Source organism: Danio aesculapii, chromosome 5 (genome assembly GCF_903798145.1).
Source record: "Danio aesculapii chromosome 5, fDanAes4.1, whole genome shotgun sequence".
NCBI classification, from domain to species: domain Eukaryota; kingdom Metazoa; phylum Chordata; class Actinopteri; order Cypriniformes; family Danionidae; genus Danio; species Danio aesculapii.
The window spans coordinates 47,744,815-47,764,325 of NC_079439.1; the positions used below are offsets into that span (position 1 = coordinate 47,744,815).

Genomic DNA, 19,511 nt, shown 5'->3' on the forward strand with positions numbered 1-19,511 from the left:
TCTTAGAACCTTGAGTATCATATATAATACGTGCGGCTCTATAGGGTTAATGATTGCTGTTTGGTTTAGTTATTTGTCTGTATTGTTTAGGATACGGTATTTATATTTCAGCACGCTGTACTTGTTTCTTATATTTTTGATTGCTGATTTATCTTTCAACATAATTTGAAAAGTGTATATGGTATCTGCGGAACGTGTGATTTAATGGCATTATTGTGCTTTTTATTTTATTTTATTTTTCAAGAAAAGTGAGCCCTAAAATGTATTTTTCTATATATAATAGTTTTATTTATCTATTTTAATCTATATATTTTTTAACAATTTGGCAAATGAGCAACTGCAGAGTGACCTACGACACAACATTACTAGTTGTAAATTGTAGAGGCTTTCACAGAGGAGCAAATACAAATGCAGATTTATTCAACAGAATGGTCAGGCAGCCAACGGTCAACACAGGAGCAATTAGGTTTATACAGATAATCCAGAAGTTGTAGAACTGAAGAAAGGCAAGATAAACAAGGAACAAGGCTAAGAATAGATTACATAAAACACAACAAGGATAAAAGAACTTGGCTAGACATAGAAATGAAACGCTTTGTGAAGTTTGTTTAACTATCTAAAACAAATAACATTCAGTAATGTGTGTGAGCAAATGTGGTGTATAAATAGTCTGTGTAAGGAGTCCTTGAGCAGCTTTAGCTTTGAGTGTTTGCAAGCAGACATATTAGGAACTGGCGTGTGTGTGCTGTGCATGCTGGGATTTGTAGTCCATTTGGTGGCTGTAACACAGGGAGTGACACAGACAACTAAAGTTTGGATCCACTTGCAGGTTTATTCGAAGTCAGGCAAGCAATAGTCAACACAGGTGCAAACAGATGTATAAAGGCAGTCCAGAATCGTAGTATAAACACAGGTGAGCGGTCGGAAGGCAGGCGGCGAACAGGGACAAAAGTATAAACGAAACTAGGGTCAAAACACAGGAAAACAAGACTAGGAGAACGCCTTGAAATGTCACTTTACAGATAAACAAGACTCGGCAAAGGAAGTGAGTGAGTGTACTGTTTAATTAGTGTGTGTAATCCATCTTTGACAATCCTCAGGTGGTGCAAGTGTCATCAGTCAAAGTGAGGAAGCATGTGTGTTTGTGAACAGAGTGCATGTATGAAAATGTAGTCCATGAATGGCGGATTTGTAGTCCATATGCGTTTGTGTGTGAGAACCTGCGATCTAGGGAGTATGATCGCTGGTGATCGTGACAGTGGCAGAATTGTAGATTGCCAGTGATCCACAGTAGCTAGATCGCTGGTGACTGTAACACTAATATTGTGTTTCAATTCAAACCACTAAAATTGATCTAAACAACATAAGTATTAAAATCATGTTAATTGCGTATACTGTATATACTAGTTGTTTATTAGGCGTGTTTGTAACCACTGACTACAGGGCCATCTAATTCTTAGAAAATAATGAAGTGGCTGTTACACCTTGTATGTGCACGATTTGCTAAGAATTCAACAGACTTGAATGAATGATTCTGCTTATTCTACGATTTCCACACCCAAAGACACTGTTCAGATGTTGTATTTCAAGACATTTGTCCTCAAACTGCTTCTCTGTGTAGGACAAACTTCTTACGCATCTTATCCAAAGCCTTTTGTTTTGATGTGATTTTCTGGCAGTTGTAGGCTGTGAAATAGCTGAAAGCATTCACAGTTGAGATATAGTACTGTAATGCGGTCAAGACCTGCCTGGGAATAAATTACTTTTCGCTAAAAATAGCTATACTCAGTTTAGATTGTTCAGTAATGGCAGTAATGGCATTTACATCTTCAACAAAAAATACAGAAACACAGTAAGTAAGAATTCAAAAAGACTAAACTCCAAATAAAGACATTTCTAATCCGCTTCTTCATGCACGCTTAACACATCCAGCACTCAGAGAAGCACTAATGTCCTCCTTGCATGACTTTATGACAGTAAGAGAGATATGGAAATGAGTGCACACAGATGCACAACTCACTGTGAATGCATACACATACATTATGCATATACTTGTGCACATATGGCACAAATCAAGCTCTTCATATAGGTGTGCATATATAAGTTGGAATCACCGAGCTAAAAAGGTGATCTGACACTCTCTCATTCAGGTCAGTTAAACCGTTTATAATGCTGTTACAACCCACCAGTCTAGTATGTCCCACCAGTTTCATCTTATTCATTTATCCAGAGTTTTCAGTGGCTCATTTCACAGTTGATGCTCCAAACTCCATGCACGTTTCAGGTTTCATCAGTTGAAAGATCAACCACATGAAGCGATAGAAAGCACAGTACTCGTTCTCTCTTTCTCTTTGCACACTGAGCACTCCACATGTTCTTGCGCTTCAACAAATATGGTAAATTACATGTCAAATATATTCAAAATTCCCTAAATACAGACGAAAAACAGTGTGTTATGTCTATAATGAATTTAAACGGTTGTGAAATGCATTTCTTTAAGCGACAGCAGCCATTAAAGTCTGCTTGAATTCCAAAATTTACAGTGTTTACTTTGCTATCGCTCACATTGTTATTCTTAAGGTGAATATTTCATCCATGCAAAGTAATCCACTGGAAAAAAAAGAATGTTTGTTTTGGTAATCTTCATTGAAATCTGACCATTTGCTTGCATATTTAGAGCTATGGTCCTTCCTTTGAAGTCATCCTGTAGCAACTGCAGATTAATATCCTTATAACTAATAACCATTAGTTTGCTATGAGAGAATGACATGCAAAAGAAAGCCCCACCCCATACTCAATATTCCATTCACTTGGAAATACATCAAGCGACGTTGAAGCGTTTATAATGTTGTTACAACCAACGAGTCTTGTATGTCCCACCAGTTTCATCCTAGTCATGTATCCAGAGTTTTCAGTGGCTTCACTTCAACATATAGGGTAAATACATGTCAAATATCTTCAAAACTTCCTAAATACAGACTAAATACAGTAGAATCTTCAATGAAAGTCTGACTATTTGCTTGCATGTTTGGTGTGGCGTTTCTTCTGTTGACGTCAACCTGTAGCAATAGGTAATACCATCTCTTATGCGGTGTTCGCACCAGACGCGTAACGCACAGATGAATCACGCTATTCACGCACAAACAGACGTGTGGAAATTTTATGTTTACTCGGTTCATTCGCTCGTCAAATTCGTGCATCAAATTCACTTCACAATAGATGCTGATTCGTGTCATGGTCAGGGCTTCTGTCTGCCCGGTGACTCTAGCTTTGTTGCTAAATGGCTAACATGGATTTTATTGAGACAGTAGCTGTGTTTATGTGCTTTAGGAATACTAAAAAAACAGCTTTGATTAGTTTGGAGCCATGCTTGAGTCCATTAAATCTATTCTGAGGTGCACCCAGCTCTGTGAGCTCATAAACTCCTCCAGAAACTTAACCTTTCAGCGGTGCTTCTGACTGAGCCGAGCACAGTTTGATGAACTGTTGTCAGGAGGGACAACAACAACAGGTGCTACCTCATAACCACTCCCGTACAAGAGAAAGCTCCTGATTAGTTAACGCGGCGCGAATGTCTGCTGAAGATTCCTAAAATAATTGCAAGTGCGTTTAAGTAGTACTTTAAAATTCTCATAGATCTGTTCTAGAGTAATCATTAAAACCCTATGTGAATCGCAAGACGTCAAATTACAAGGGCATCTGCAGGATAGCTGATTACACTTGTAACTTTATATAAGTGCAGTGTTATTGTATTTAAAGGTGTTGATTGTAGTTTATTGTACACTTCATCATTCTTTTTGATACATTTATAAATTGAATAATTAAAAATTTAATAAAACAAACAAAAAAAAAAAAAATGAAAAAGATTGGGAAAAAATAGATGAATAGATTTTAGCTCAAAAAATCTTTTAATGACTTGCACAGACATGCAGTTAAACCATACATATATTGGGTATTTTGTATGCATAAACTTATGTTCTTTAACCTGAAGTTCTTTTGTTATGTCTTGGTGTGACTTGTGTTGTTTCCTAACCCACATGAGATGGCAATTATTGGGCAATAAAAGTGTTGAGCATACAACAACATATAAGCCAAGATACATCCTTATCAGAAAACCTGGCCCAGAAGAGCTATGTAAAAATCCTTGGATATATATTTATTTATTTTTGTGACACTTTTTCATGGGTATCTTAATTAGCAGTATTTTTTAAGTAAGGCTTATCAGCATCTTGAAGCAAAATTATTATATGGCTACTTGCCACAAATCTGAGATGTAGTCATTAACAGTCATTAACACAAAAAATTAGCAAGATGGGGCTAAACCGTGAAGAACAGCAACATGAAAGATAAGCATCTACCCACCCAAGCTCATTCTGAAAACGTACCGCTATATACATTTCTGGAGAGCGTCTAATACGACCCAGGAGGTTTGTTTTTGCAGTTTTTGATTGTGAAAACGCACCAGAGGCTGCTGTGTACGCTTTTTGAGATCTCAAATTTTTCTCATAAGTGCCATTCGCGCCTGCTGTTCTCGCGTAAATCCACCAGAGGTTGCTATCGACTGACTGACTGAATGACTGACCAATCAACTGACCCAACCTCCTCTTTCCCTAAACCCAACCAATAGTGTTTTCAAAAGCACCGACTGACCCGCCCACCCACTTCCCTAAGCCTAACAGTTTCAAAAAGTAATCCAGAAAAAGAAAAGCCCTTGCCTGATTTTTACCATGTTTTCAGATTTTACCACATTCTCACCCTGTTGTTTACTTTTTTATGTAATTTTTTGGCTTTTGTTTTTGTCTTACCTGCTTTCTGGAATCGCTCTTTGCCAGACTCGAACCCTGTCATCATTGTTAACTTCTCTCTGTGTCTCAAGTCCGCCGACGTACATGGCACACTACTAAACAAACTGGTAACAGCAGGAAAGCCGTCCATAGGGAGGTAAGCGGTCAGCTGGTAAGCTCAAAAAGGAATGGCATCATCCCACCCCGTAGCATTCATTTTAAAGACAAAATCCAGCCATATGTACTTCTGGCTACTTAATTGCGATCTCCAAAAAGCCTGATGAGCCTATGTTGGCATATAGATATGGATGTGAAGTATTCCCCAATGATACCCAGATGAGCCTGTGTTATTAGTTTCAGCAGTTGCTATCTGGAAATAGCATACATTGGAATGCTGTGATTGACCAATCCGAATCAAGTATTCCAGAAAGCCTTGTGATAAGGTGTAATCCAGAATAATCGCAACATCAATCTGCATGTATTACACACGTTTTAAACTCCCACACTATTTTTTAGCATTACTATTTGGTGTAACTAATGTAGAAATGCTTGGAGAGTCTAGACTGAGGGATTTATTGTGCCTTCAAACAGCAAGTGAGAGCAGTCAGTCAAGTTTTTGTTTTCCCCAGAGGTGAAAAGCTGTCTGAGAGGCTCCTGTGGGACGGGGTGTGGAGAGAAGTGTGGAGGGGGAGAGGAAAGCAGCTTAAGATTGTAGACAGACCGCCAAGAAATGGAGGAAAAGTAATAGTCATAATACCGGGTTTAAAATGATTTGTTATCGCTGAATGTGGAGCGTATGTATTGGTGCGTATGTGTGTGTGTGTTTCTTCACAGTCAGCTACACTTGATGACAGCTAATTCACCATCCGGCTGAGATTTCGAGGGGCCTCACAAATCACTAGCTAAATTCATTCTCCTAGTCTTTAAGTCTCTCTGATGATGTATCAAAATCTCACAAAACCACAGACAGCGGGTACAGCGCTCGCTGGGAGAACATGTCAGGCTTTCGGAAAGAACAATCTCTTTATGCGTTTCTAGGGGAAATCATGAGGTTGGACATCCTTATGGACTTGCCCAGCAATTAAATGGCATTTTAATTACTGATGACTGTGTGTTGCTCATGAGGATTTTCATATTTGAACGATCAAAATAATCTTTGATTCATTAGGTTATTAATTAATAACACACATGTATCAATAATAATAATCCTTCAAATAATTGTATTTCTGATTTCTATCTGTTTTATATCATATAAATAGTACTATAAACTAGCCCAATCCTGTTCCTGGAGATCTACCTTCCTGCAGAGTTCAGCTGAAACCGTGATCAAAAACACTTGTCTGTATTTACCAAGCACTCTTTCAGATTCTATTTAGTTGGTTTGTTGTGTTTGATCAGCGTTGGAGCAAAAAAGGTAGATATCCTGGAGACCTGGAGGCACCACTGCTATAAACAAAATAGCTAATACAAACAATAATGAATGATCAGCCAGAAAAAGAAACACAAATAGAGATAAATTAAATGACAAGTTTGGAAAAAAATAACTATTATTATTATTATTGTTGTTTTTATTATTACACAAAAATCAAACAAGCAACAAAATTGATAAAAATGACAAAAACCTTAAGACCGATAAAAGTAAAGACAAAGAAAAATATCATCATAAACAGCAACTACTACAACTACAACTATTATTATTATTATTATTATTATTATTATTATTATTATTATTATTATTATAACAAATCATATAAGTAGAACAAAATAGTTTATGCAAAAGATGTCTTAGATTTTAAATAAAACGTTAATGTTTAAGGTTTGTGTAATTCTAACTGGGGGAAAAGTTAATCAAATTACATTATTAATTTATTCTAATAGCACATTTATCATTTACTCATTTGCATGGATCAATTTACAACCTAGGCTTGAAAAGGAACGGCGTCATACCGCCCTGCAGCATTGGTTTGTACAGACGAAATGCAGCCATACGTAATTCTGGCTAAATGATTTGCGATCTCCAGAAATGTATATGGGCTACATTTTCAGAATGAGCCTTTGTTGCAAACTTATTTTGCTTTCCATCCACCACCCTATTAAAAAGCTAAAAGCATTAAATGCAAGTAATCTTACATTTGTAAAATATTTTATCAGCTGGATATTTAAAAAAAAAGGCATAACCATTTAAACACATTTCAAGATTGTATGTATGCATGTAGAATTATTAGCCCACCATTTAATTTAATTATATTTTTTTAAGTATTTCCCAAAATATGTTTCACAGAGCAAGGAAATTTTCACAGTATGTCTGATAATATTTTTTTCTTCTGGAGAAAGTCTTATTTGTTTTATTTCGGCTAGAATTTAATTAAACAAAAAAAATTTAATCCATTTTAAGGTCAAAATTATTAACCCCTTTAAGCTATATTTTTTTTTCCGATCTACAGAACAAACCATTATACAATAACTTGCCTAATTACCCTAACCTGCCTAGTTAACCTAATTAACCTAGTTAAGCCTTTAAATGTCACTTTAAGCTGTATATAAGTGTCTTAAAAAATGTCATCAAATATTATTTACTGTCATCATGGCAAAGATAAAATAAATCAGTTATTAGAAATGAGGTATTAAAACTTTTATGTGTTTAGAAATGTGTTGAAAAAAATCTTCTCTCCAATAAACAGAAACTGGGGAAAAAAATAAACAGGGGAGGCTAATAATTCAAGAGAGCTAATAATTCTGATTTCAACTGTATGCATGTATGTATGTACTGATGTATGTATTGATTGTTTTATTCAATCAATCAATCAATCAATCAATCAATCAATCAATCATTCCACACATATACATACATACTCTGAATTTGACATAATTGCTCCTGCTATGATATAATATTCCGCTCACACATCCCACCCATCATGTTAATTATACACCAATTAATCTCAATCTATCCTTTCACAGACTTGCACAAGACAAAAACAGGGGTGACCAATTAAAGCCGTGTGACTAAAAGGCCATGACTGGGTGATCCTTCATGCTCATAATGGCCACAGATGCTGGAGTCACTTCATCTAATGGTGATGCACACTGGCGCCATGTGTGGAGGGGACATTGGAAACATCTGGCATGGCAATATTTGTCAGATTTGCGGAAACTGATTTGGTTGCGGACGGCGGACATAAAACGGCTGTAATTCCCCAAGGCTGTTTGTCAGCCTGACACCCAATCACGCAAGAGTCTTTTACCAATCATGATTTCAGTTCTCTAGCCACTGACAGGGGGCTTCAAGCTGTTGTGGTGGGTGCTTGGAGAATGAGAGGCAATCATAAGCAGATACACACCACTGCAGACTCTGTTGATTGTAGTAATGCGATATATCTGCCTACATACTCATCATTTAGTTTGATTTGATTTTATTAGCAGGAAATGACAAATAATACTTACAATATTCATTGTTTTCAGGCCTTAAATATTGTGAAAAAACATGTATGAAACTCTAAACAATAATATATGAAGTTTGAAAGATGCTATCTTTCATTTATTAAAAATACTATTTTTGAACAGTAAAATTTAAACATTTTATCAAAACATACTATATATGGACCCTATTTTGCCTTCAGAACTGCCTTAATCCTTCGTGTCATAGACTCAACAAGATACTGGAAATATTCCTAGGAGATTTTGCTCCATACTGACATGATAGCATGACGCACTTGCTGAAGATTTGTCGGCTGCACATCCATGATGCGAATCTCCCAATTCACCACATCTCAAAGGTGCTCTATTGGATTGAAATCTGGAGACTGTGGAGGCCATTTGAGTATAGTGAACTCATTGTCATGTTCAAGAAACCAGTCTGAGATGATTTGCGCTTTATGACATGGCGTGTTATCCTGCTGGATTTAGCCGGATAGATGGATACATTGTGGTCATAAAGGGATGGACATGGCCAGCAACAATACTCAGGTATGCTGTGGAGTTGACACAATGCTCAATTTGTACTAATGGGTCCAAAGTGTTCCAAGAAAATATCCCCCACACTATTACACCACCACCACCAACCTGAACCTTTGATACAAGGAAGTGTCGATCCATGTTTTCATGTTGTGGACGTCAAATTCTGACCCTACCATCCAAATGTTGCAGCAGAAATCGAGACTCATCATTTATTGATTTTTTTAATACAAATTTGTTTTTGTGTTGCTTATTCTCTCACAAACTGGACACACTTTTAAAATGTGCAATTCTCAATATTAACAAACCATTAACTATGACTTTTGCCAAGCAGACTGAATTTTCATACACAATTTCATGAACGAATGAGTATTATACTAATATTTTTATATATAAATGAGTGTACACTGACACTGTTATTCTACTACTGTCTTCCATCTAGGCAGTAGCATGGCTAGCAGCTTTGCTCATTAACTCTAAATGAACTATGACTCATCTCACGCAGGAACATGCTTGCAGGAGTAAACTCCACCACTTCAAAGACGGTTAACCAGCCTATTAAACCCATACCATGACACAATCTGCTGAGTCACGCAAGGCCATAATTATCCCACCTCAAACATTCAGGCTTTTGCTGTGCTGAGGGCATTTTCACTGATAACATGATGTGCTGCTTCGTTTACAGACAGGGTCATGCCTCAGGATTTAGTCCCTTCTGTCTGGAAGGATAATCTGATGGCAAAAAGGACACACTTTATGTTGTCTGCTAGAGAAACATGACACAAAGCAGAAGCTATATTTAATGCTGTGAATTCAGAGTTTTGAGGCAAAAAATAATAACAGTGTAACAATCATCAGCTAGAGTGCCCACCAGACACACTAGAGGGCACTCTACACATCACATCTGACACTCAACTGGACTACACATCCCGTGATCCTCTACAAATCACACCTGATGATCATTCATTTTGATTACACTACACCTGTAGCCAATTACCAGTATCTCACACTATGGCCCTGTGTTTCAGTCTGTGTTTGTTAGCCGTTGAATGTGGTATGTTGTTCTCCATGAGTTATAGTCCTGTTGCTTCTTGTATTATTTTTAATAAAAACTTTCTGCACATGGATCCGCTTCTCACCTTTTCCCCTGGACCAAACATAATAACCGGTAATACTTTATAATAAGGTTCCATTAGTTAATATTAGTTCATGTATTTACTAACATGAATAAACAATTAACAATGCATGTATGTATTCACGTTTGCTAACATTAGTTCATGAAATAAAAAGTTGTTAGCTCATGTTAACTCACAGTCCTAATTTATAATGCATTAACAAATATTGAACTATGAGTAATAAATGCTGTACAAGTGTCGTTCATTTTAATTTCATGTTAGTAAATACATTAACTAACGAAACCTTGTTGTTAAGTGTGAGCATAATACTATGTAACCTTATTTTCTGATCTGTGTTCAACAATTGCCCAAATAACTTGCTGGTCTCGAACAGAATCAGAGAGCAGAGAAATAGAGTGAATCTAGAATTTTAATTTATCTCAAAAATAACAAATGACTATGCTGCAATACTGCCCATTTCCAGTGTTTGAAATTAACACCCGCCAACCTGCCAATAGACTAGCGGGTAACGCAAATCAGCACACTAGCCAACTTGTTTCATTACTTTGAATGTAATCGCTATCAGAGCCCTCATCCAAAGAGCTTCAAACATCAAATTTGAGAAAAAAAGTTGGACGCACAACAAGTGAAATGCCACATATTAACATGAAAACTACCAAGGCAGTCATTTTGACCAATTTAATAATTTGCTAAAATAAAACCCATATCATCATAGTACTGACTTTGGTATCACTTTATTTTGATGTTCCCTTTAATACGTTTTGTTGATTTTGATAATAATAGGTACATTGCAACTTCTCACTAGAGTATTAGTAGACTGGAAGGTTGGGGTTAGAGTTAGCCTAAGTTGATTTAGTAAAGTTTCTTACAGACAGTTGAGTGTCTGTTGGTGAAGCAGTATCCACAGATATTAAACAGACCGTTTGCTAATACTCTGAAGAAATGAGCAGGCATGTAGTTGAAATATAACTTATAGTCAACAATATGTTCATAAAGGACCATCAAGTTAAAGTGATACGCTGATGTAAATGTATGACTAGTTCATAAGAACATAGCTATTCTACCTTTTCTTTAAAAAAAAAAAAATTGTTCGGTGAAATTTTGCTCTCACCGTTGCCCGACAACATTTGCCCAAACATAATATAAGCTATTTAACACCCTTTGGGAATTTTTTTTCATTCATTCATTCATTTTCTTTTCGGCTTAGTCCCTTTATTAATTTGCGGTCGCCACAGCGGAATGAACCACCAACTTATCCAGCATATGTTGCTTCCAGCAGCAACCCATCACTGGGAATTACCCATACACTTCCACTATGGGCAATTTAGCCTGACCAATTCACCTATAGCGCATGTCTTTAGGCTGTAAGGGAAACTGGAGCACCCGGAGGAAACCCACGCAAACACGGGGAGAATATGCAAACTCCACACAGAAACGCCAACTGACCAAGCCGAGGCTTGAACCAACGACCTTCTTGCTGTGAGGCGACAGCGCTACCCGCTGCGGCATTGCGCTGCCCTAACTTTTGCCTGTATGGTGGTTAAATTAGTTTTATTAGACTGCCACTTTTAATGCCGAGTTCTGCCACTTTAAACTTTGAGCATGAGAACAGAATGATGTAACCGGTGTGTGATAATTGCACTATTGAGATGTCCAATATACAGTAATTCCTATCCTTTATTGCCGTAGTCCCATGCAGCAGACGGTTTGAAAGAGGCAACTTTTTCCACCCCATTCCATTAAATGATGCACGTCCAATACTTTTGTGTACAAAGCACCCTTTCCTCTTCATTGCTAAGTGCAGGAACACGTGTTTCTTTCATATATTCTGGTACAATAAAGTGTCAACAGAGGAAAGGCTGCAATATGATGAGTTCAATGCATCAATTTTGTGAGGAAACAGCCGGTCATCTTATAAACGGACAGCCTGTATGTTAATCTTCAGCATGTTTAGCATTAAACATTCATTTTATTATTATCATTATGTTTATTTTAGCTATGTTTAGAATTCACAAGCTTGTACAATTATAAGAAAAGATACAGATAATTTGTATATGCAAATAATGACTGTTGAAAATATGTGATTAAGAGAATTTTGAATTTGGTTACACTTTAGTATAGGGACTAATTCTCACTATCAACCCAATATATTATATGAGAGATTTGCTTTGTTTACCAAATAAGTTGATCTAGTTAGATTTGCATTGTAGACATTAAATAAAAGTTTAAAAGCTTTTGTTTTTTATTTCATAAATTACGTTTTAGTTATGATACTTCTAAAATCATTCTGCATAAATCTGCAGATTTTTTCACAAAATTCTCCACAGAAATGGCAAAAAAAAAGTCCACAGATTGGGTCTGACCCTACCTATTATTAAGATATTGGCTGTTTATTGGTATTGGTAGAAAAATATTAATAAAATTGGCCAATGAGAGAAAAAAAAAACTTAATTTTAAACCCTCCACAAAAAGATGAAACACAAAAGGACTAATCATCTTGCAGAAATGCCAGGATATGCAATGTTTTTATAATGGTTTTAGTAAGGAAACACATAGTTCATCCTGTCTTACTCAAGTCTGGAAACATGTTACTGGTTTGTGAATAGCTTGTTAAAGAATGGGCAGAAAACAAGAAAAATCCAGCTGTCTGGCACAGCCAAGCAAATAAACTGGTTCAAGTTAAAGTAAAAAAAAAAAAAAAAAAACTGCTCAACTACTTTCAGCTTGTATCAAATTGAATCATGTTAAAACCTGTTGACTTACAGGTCAAAACTGAGCCTTGACCATTTTAATCCAATTTAAGTTTGATGATTTAAAAAAAAAAAAATTGTACAGCAACTCATATAAAGTATTAATTTTAATAAGAGATATAACATATGTGGAAAAATAATTTAACAATATGTATATAAATGAACAGTTATATTCTTTGGTTTTTATAATTGTCATTTCATTGAAAACTATAGCAGGTCAAGTGCTGGAGACATTTTAACCTTTGTCTTCATGCACTTTCTGACTACCGAGCAGGGTCTCCACGACTGTGCCTTTTCACACCGAAGAAAGTCTTTTGTTGATAAACTTGTGTGGCCAGTAGCTGGGCAGGTTTCTAACACCTATTTATGTAAATGGACACTATTATGTTACTGAGATCAGGGCTAAAAAATGCAGTTTCCTTCAATACTTCATTTACATTCTTTGTTCTGCCATCTCCACCTAGCCACTCCTGCCCTCCTAAAAACATTTTACAGACAGGACATCTTTGTCTCAGATTAGACTTGATTCAGATTTGAGAAAGGCTTGTTTAAGACTTGATTCAGACTTGACAGACTCATGGAGTTCTTGAAGACGCTGTATGACTGCAGACTAACCACTCTGTCTCAATAAAGAAATCCAGCTTGTTCGAGTCTCCTGGACTGGGTTCTCATTTAATTATTTGTTTACGCATACCATATAAAATTGTTTTAAATTTAATGCACATACACACAAAAAAATATAATATTTCAAATGAGATATTTAATGATTTGAAACATAGCCTGCAAAATATACTGGCTGAACTCCAGTCGAAGACTCAGTGTGTGTGATATTTAACATCCCACACAAAACACAATTACTCAACAACCACTCACTTGACATATAAACAGTATGATGCACTTAGCACTACATCGCTTAAGTCACTAACAAAACAACAACAATGCAAACAGTGAAAACATCTATTGATGGCATATTGCATGCTGGGATGTCCAGCCATATGTCCAGCCTTATTACCTTTTAAAGTGCATTCATATCTTAATTAGTATGCAATCAAGGCTAGGTTTTTTGGATAAATGACTATGTTTACATGGACATCAGTAATCAAATGATTTGCCTTAATATGATTATGGTGTTTACATGAGTTGCTTTTTGAGCGTTCCTGTCATGATCTCGTTTTACATATCTGCTTTCACAGCTCCAGCAGTGAGCCGCAACCTATCTCTGGGAAACATCCATACACACTCACCCACATTCATACACTACGGACAATTTAGCTAACCCAATTCACCTGTACCACATGTCTTTGGACTGTGGGGGAAACCGAAGCACCCGGAGGAAACCCACACGAACGCAGGGAGAACATACAAACTCCACACAGAAATGCCAACTGACCCAGCCGAGGCTCTAACCAGCGACCTTCTTGCTGTGAGGCGACAGCACTACCTACTGCGCCACTGCGTCGCCACCACCTTTTATCAAATTGTTGCAAGTGGTGTGGTTTTGCTTCACTTATCCAATATGTCCTTGTGTCTGAAATATTCAAAAGCAGCCATACTGTTTGTACTGTCGTTAGCCAGCATAAGATTCCTGTTCTATAAATAAATAAATAAATAAATAAATAAATAAATAAATAAATAAATAAACATATATATATGAATATATATGTGAATGAACGTCGCCTCGTTGTTCCATCCCAAAGAGGGAAGAAATCACTTTCCCGAACTCTCACATTTAATCTGCCCAGTTGGTGGAATGAACTCCCTAACTACATCAGAACAGCAGAGTCACTTGCTGTCTTCAAGAAACGACTAAAAATGCAACTGTTTAGTCTCCACTTTCCTTCCTAATCTGCAACTGCCTCTCTGGCTATACCACTAACTGTGCCCTCTCTCTCTCTCTCTCTCTCTCTCTCTCTCTCTCTCTCCAAAAAAAAAAAAAAAAAAAAAAAAAAAATTTTACTAATGCTTTGCTTCTTAGACTTTACACACCTGAAACTTGTCTATAGCACTTGTTCACTGCTGCTCTTATAGTTGTGTGAATTGCTTCCTTGTCCTCATTTGTAAGTCGCTTTGGATAAAAGCGTCTGCTAAATGACTAAATGTAAATGTAATGTAATGTATATATATATATATATATATATATATATATATATATATATATATATATATATATATATATATATATATATATATATATATATATATATATATATATATGTATATATATATATATATATATATATATGTATATATATATATATATATATATATATATATATATATATATATATATATATATATATATATATATAGATTAATCTAGATTAAAATAAAAAAATCTATGCCCACCTATAATACATATATATATATATATATATATATATATATATATATATATATATATATATATATATATATATATATCAGTATTTCACATCAGTAACTCACCAGTAACTTTTTTTTTTAAATTTAAGTCCCTGTAAGAAAACATTTAAAATAACTAGAAATCTGGTGACTGCAATACTAAAACACTTGGGAACAACTGTGGTTGGAGCCAAAGTTTACAGGACTGTGTTTTCTGGAATCCTCTCAAGTGGTGGACTTCTACACTCCGATTGCTTGCCGCCGAACCGTAGCTTATTACCATAAAGTTGACTTGATTTCAACTCTCCTTGACGCCCACACAGGCGAAGTCACACCGCGCTGCTCCTTGCCGTTTATCGCCACTGGTTCCCATTGAAAATGAATGACGTCCGGCTACTTTGACGCTCTTAAACGCAGTTAGTTGGATTCAATAAAAAAATAATAAATTGCTGTTTACATGGTAGACTCTTAATCAGAATTTGGTTTGAACTGTATTAAAATTGGATTACTGGTTTCCATGCAAACATACTCACTGTTGTCTTAAAGATTATATATATATAAAAATAAAAATAAAAACTAACTAAATACTTAACGGAATTGAAAAAAAAAAGGCTATTGGGCTAATAATAGGCTAACATCCTTTTTCACCAAGCTCAATCCACTTACAGACTCCTGGCCTTAGCACTGAGTCAAGTGGGCATGAGAGTTATTAGCAACATGACTAATATACTTTGAACTGACATTTCAACTCTGAGATACTTGATTTAGTCGTGCAGTATCAATATTTGTAAAGATAAACTGGGGATAAATTGCCCAAATCGACTCTGACAGGTTACACTGAAACATATCTGGCAAGGATAAGTGCTGATATTTCTCTAATGAAAGCTGTGGATGTTACAGTAGAGGGACACGATTCGGGATATTGAGGAGACGTGCCAAATCCTGATCCTCCCTAGGACTGAAATATATAAATGAATAAAGCATGCTGCTGAGTATTCCACTTCCTTCATGTTCAAAAGTGCCACTTCTTCAGTTATGAAACCTCAGACTTTTGTCCACTATGGGTTAAAAGAAATTTCCCCAGTGTGTCACAAAGCAATTTCACACAACTGAGAAAGTCGAGATGCAAGTGCTACTGACAAATCTGCCTCTTCCACCTGCACTGAATCGCGTGTTTACCTTGAGCTCTTTCTTCCTCTGCCTTATAAATAAACATACACACACACACACAAGCACACACACACACACACACACACACACACACACACACACACACACACATACACATGCATACACGCACGTGCACTCTCTCACACACAAAAATGGGAATATAAGTGATTTGAAAGAAATAAAGAAATAATTGCTTACATTAAACTAAAAGTAAACAAGGTAAAACAATATTAATATAGTAAAATCAGTGATAAATTAATTAAAAAGTTTTCAAATAAAACAAAATATGTTATTTTACTTTAATTATTTTTCGAAGAATCATTCAGAAATGATTGTAAATAAACATAGACAGATGAAAACTGAAAAAAAATCCAACAAAGAGTTCAATACATCCAACTCATCATCCAAGATATTACAAGTAAACAGTAAAGATAGACATTATTTAGATAAACTGTATGAAACTACAACTGAAATATAAGACCTCATTACACGATAATTTAAGTTAGCACTAATTCTCTTTGAGGAATTCACAAATTATCCCTGGAATTGACATTTATTCCAAAGAAAATGCTTATAGCATGGGAATTTTATAGTTCAGTGCAAATGAATGGATCAAAATATTAATCTTTAAGATGAATCGCTGCATTAGAGGTAACATATGAGAACTTCTGGGTTCTAATGAACTCTCAAATTAAATATTAATAAACCAACCTCGCCAAGCATTGCACAAAGTGAGTATTTTATTATTTTTATATACCTACATATTTTTAATTGACATTTTATATAACAAATCTTCAGAATTCTAAAGAAATATCACACACACACAGACATGTATTAATTTTATAATAACCGTAGCATTTTTTTTTTAGTAAAACAGTATATTAGTATAAAACAGCATTTCTAGCATAACTTGATGACTAGAGAAAGTGATCCCTATCCCTATATGTATGTAAAGAAAAATGCATATGTATACTCATAAAAAGCCCTAATCCAACTCGGTTGCGTTCGTCTATATTTGACCCATTGGGTACAAACCAGCATTTTTTAGAGTCTAAGAAAAAAAAATAGAAGATCAGAACGAGTGCCAAATGAGTTGGCTGCCAATCCATTCTTTGTTATACTCAGTGCCACCTCACGAACAAACAGGACTTTTCCATATGTTCCAATTGTTTCCTGTTCATTTTTATGTTTGTTGGCAATTCATCTTGGTTTATTGCATTAGGCTTAGTATGACAGGGACTTTATATCTAAATATACAGTATGTTGTACTGTTATACGTTTCTCATATCCTTCATAACAGGGATGCTTGATTATGGGAAAAACCCTAATCACAATGATTTCAGTCAAAATCAAAATTAAGATTATTTAAACAGATTATCAGTGGGTTATATGGTCAAAATGACTTTGATTTATATATATTTATTTAATCATTTAAGAATTTGACCATTTAAGCACATACATAAAACACCAGATGTTTTTTTAATGATTTAAAAACACAAATTAATCTTATAGCCTTCAAAAAAATGAAGCACGCCTTATGCTACAGAAGTCACGTTACATAATTGCATTGATTTCGTGAAACTGAGCTTTGCTGAAAAACAAATGCAGACTGCTAGAAAGAGGTGGGAAATGATTCAATAATCATTTTTTCTTGATTAATCAGTTTTTTTTTTCTTTTTTCCGTAATCATCAAGAGGCCAAAATCGAAAAAGAGTTGAGAATTATCATAAAGCCCTACTTCAAACATGTGTATGAACACCAAATGTCTCTCACTGCTAGTAATAGTTTGCCTATTATCCACATTTCCACTGTTGTGCCTAAAGCGAGCATGGCAGTGTGAGCCAGGGCCAGTCGCGTTGCCACAGTCACTTCTGGGGCCTGATCAGGGCGAGTGGCCAACCTTTTTCAGCTCGCCGAATACCTTGGGCCAAAGAGGGCCAGCTGTGGCTTTGGGGCGGAGTGAAAGCAGATGTGGAGTTTTCTAGAGTCTAATAAAGATAGTGTGCCACCATCACACTAGTTTTCCAATCGAAAGAGAGTACATGCAGCAAAAAATAAATAAATAAATAAAAATACAAAAAATAAGGGAAAGAAAAACATATACAGTAGCTGGTCAGTTTAAGATATTCCATAAGATATCTTACAGTATATAGGGGTCTTTTTTTTTGCTTAAGATCGCCCTTACGTTTCCCTTTTAAATTAAAGGGTGTTTCATAAAATAATAATTAACCCTCCTGTCGTGTTCACATCCTGCCCCTTACTTTAGTGTTCCTGGTCAAAATTGACTGTTTTAACTGCTCCTATATTAGCACAAAATCATTTTTCTTCACCAAATTTTTATTCAACATTCTTTAGCTGTGAACAATGTCTTAAAGTAGTGTTTAACATACATTTACAGAATTAGACAAAAAAATAACTGCAATGAAAATAAAAATAGGCGCTGAAAATATATTACAAAATGAACAATAGATGACAGAAATCAAAATACTTTGTTTCATTACTATAAAACAGCTCGCTAATATAACTATCACAGGGTCTGACCAAAGAAACTGAAATTTTAATCCATTTGAATGATTTATCAACCAGCAAAGCACAAACAAAATGCTATCCTTTGCTGTGTTCTGAGTGATCGAATTTTCAGTCCTTCAAGTGTACTTATCTAGGGAATAGTGACTGAGGGTATATACGGCGATAATGGACACAGAACTAGCACTAGTTATACTTTGGTTATTTTTGAGAGAGACAATAACGGTCTAAAATAATAAAATAATTGTTGCTAAGCTAAAAGTGCTCCTGTCTAGACTCAGAGATTGGCTGAACGGAGATTGGCAGAAAGAAAGAAAGAAAGAAAGAAAGAAAGAAAGAAAGAAAGCTATAACAATGTAGGCATATACAATACAAATAAACCGTTTTAAGCCATTTTTAACTTTAATTTTACGCAGGCCTATCTGAAATTTTTTTTTTTTTTTAGATATTTTCTAAACACAATAAACAATGGAGGAGTTTTAAAATATTATTTATAAAGTATTTGGATACAATGATATTACTCAAATCGAGCAAACAGAGCATTTTTTGGGTGAGCGAAACCATCATCTTTTCTGTCATCCAGTCCTGCACTGTTTTATAAACGGATTCGTAAAACTGCAATTAAAATGTGTTCTACTTTATGTCCTCAAACAAGTGTTTATGTTTCTATATGATGTGGTAAAATTTAAAAATGAAATTTTAAATGTAGAGCTTTTTTTGAAGGATATTTAATATTTAAATCATAAATTAAAAAAGGTTTTGCTTTGGGGAGAATCAGTGGAGATATGCCTTTCTGACATAAGTTGGGTTGAAAAAAAGCACTAGGGGGTACC

At 35.4% G+C, this 19,511-nt stretch overlaps 1 protein-coding gene across 3 annotated transcripts in view; it reads right to left on the bottom strand.

Moving 5' to 3' along the window:
- edil3a (EGF-like repeats and discoidin I-like domains 3a) overlaps positions 1-19,511 on the bottom strand; it is a 338,241-nt gene that overhangs the window by 88,323 nt on the left and 230,407 nt on the right. The gene's annotated exons all lie outside the window — the stretch shown is intronic.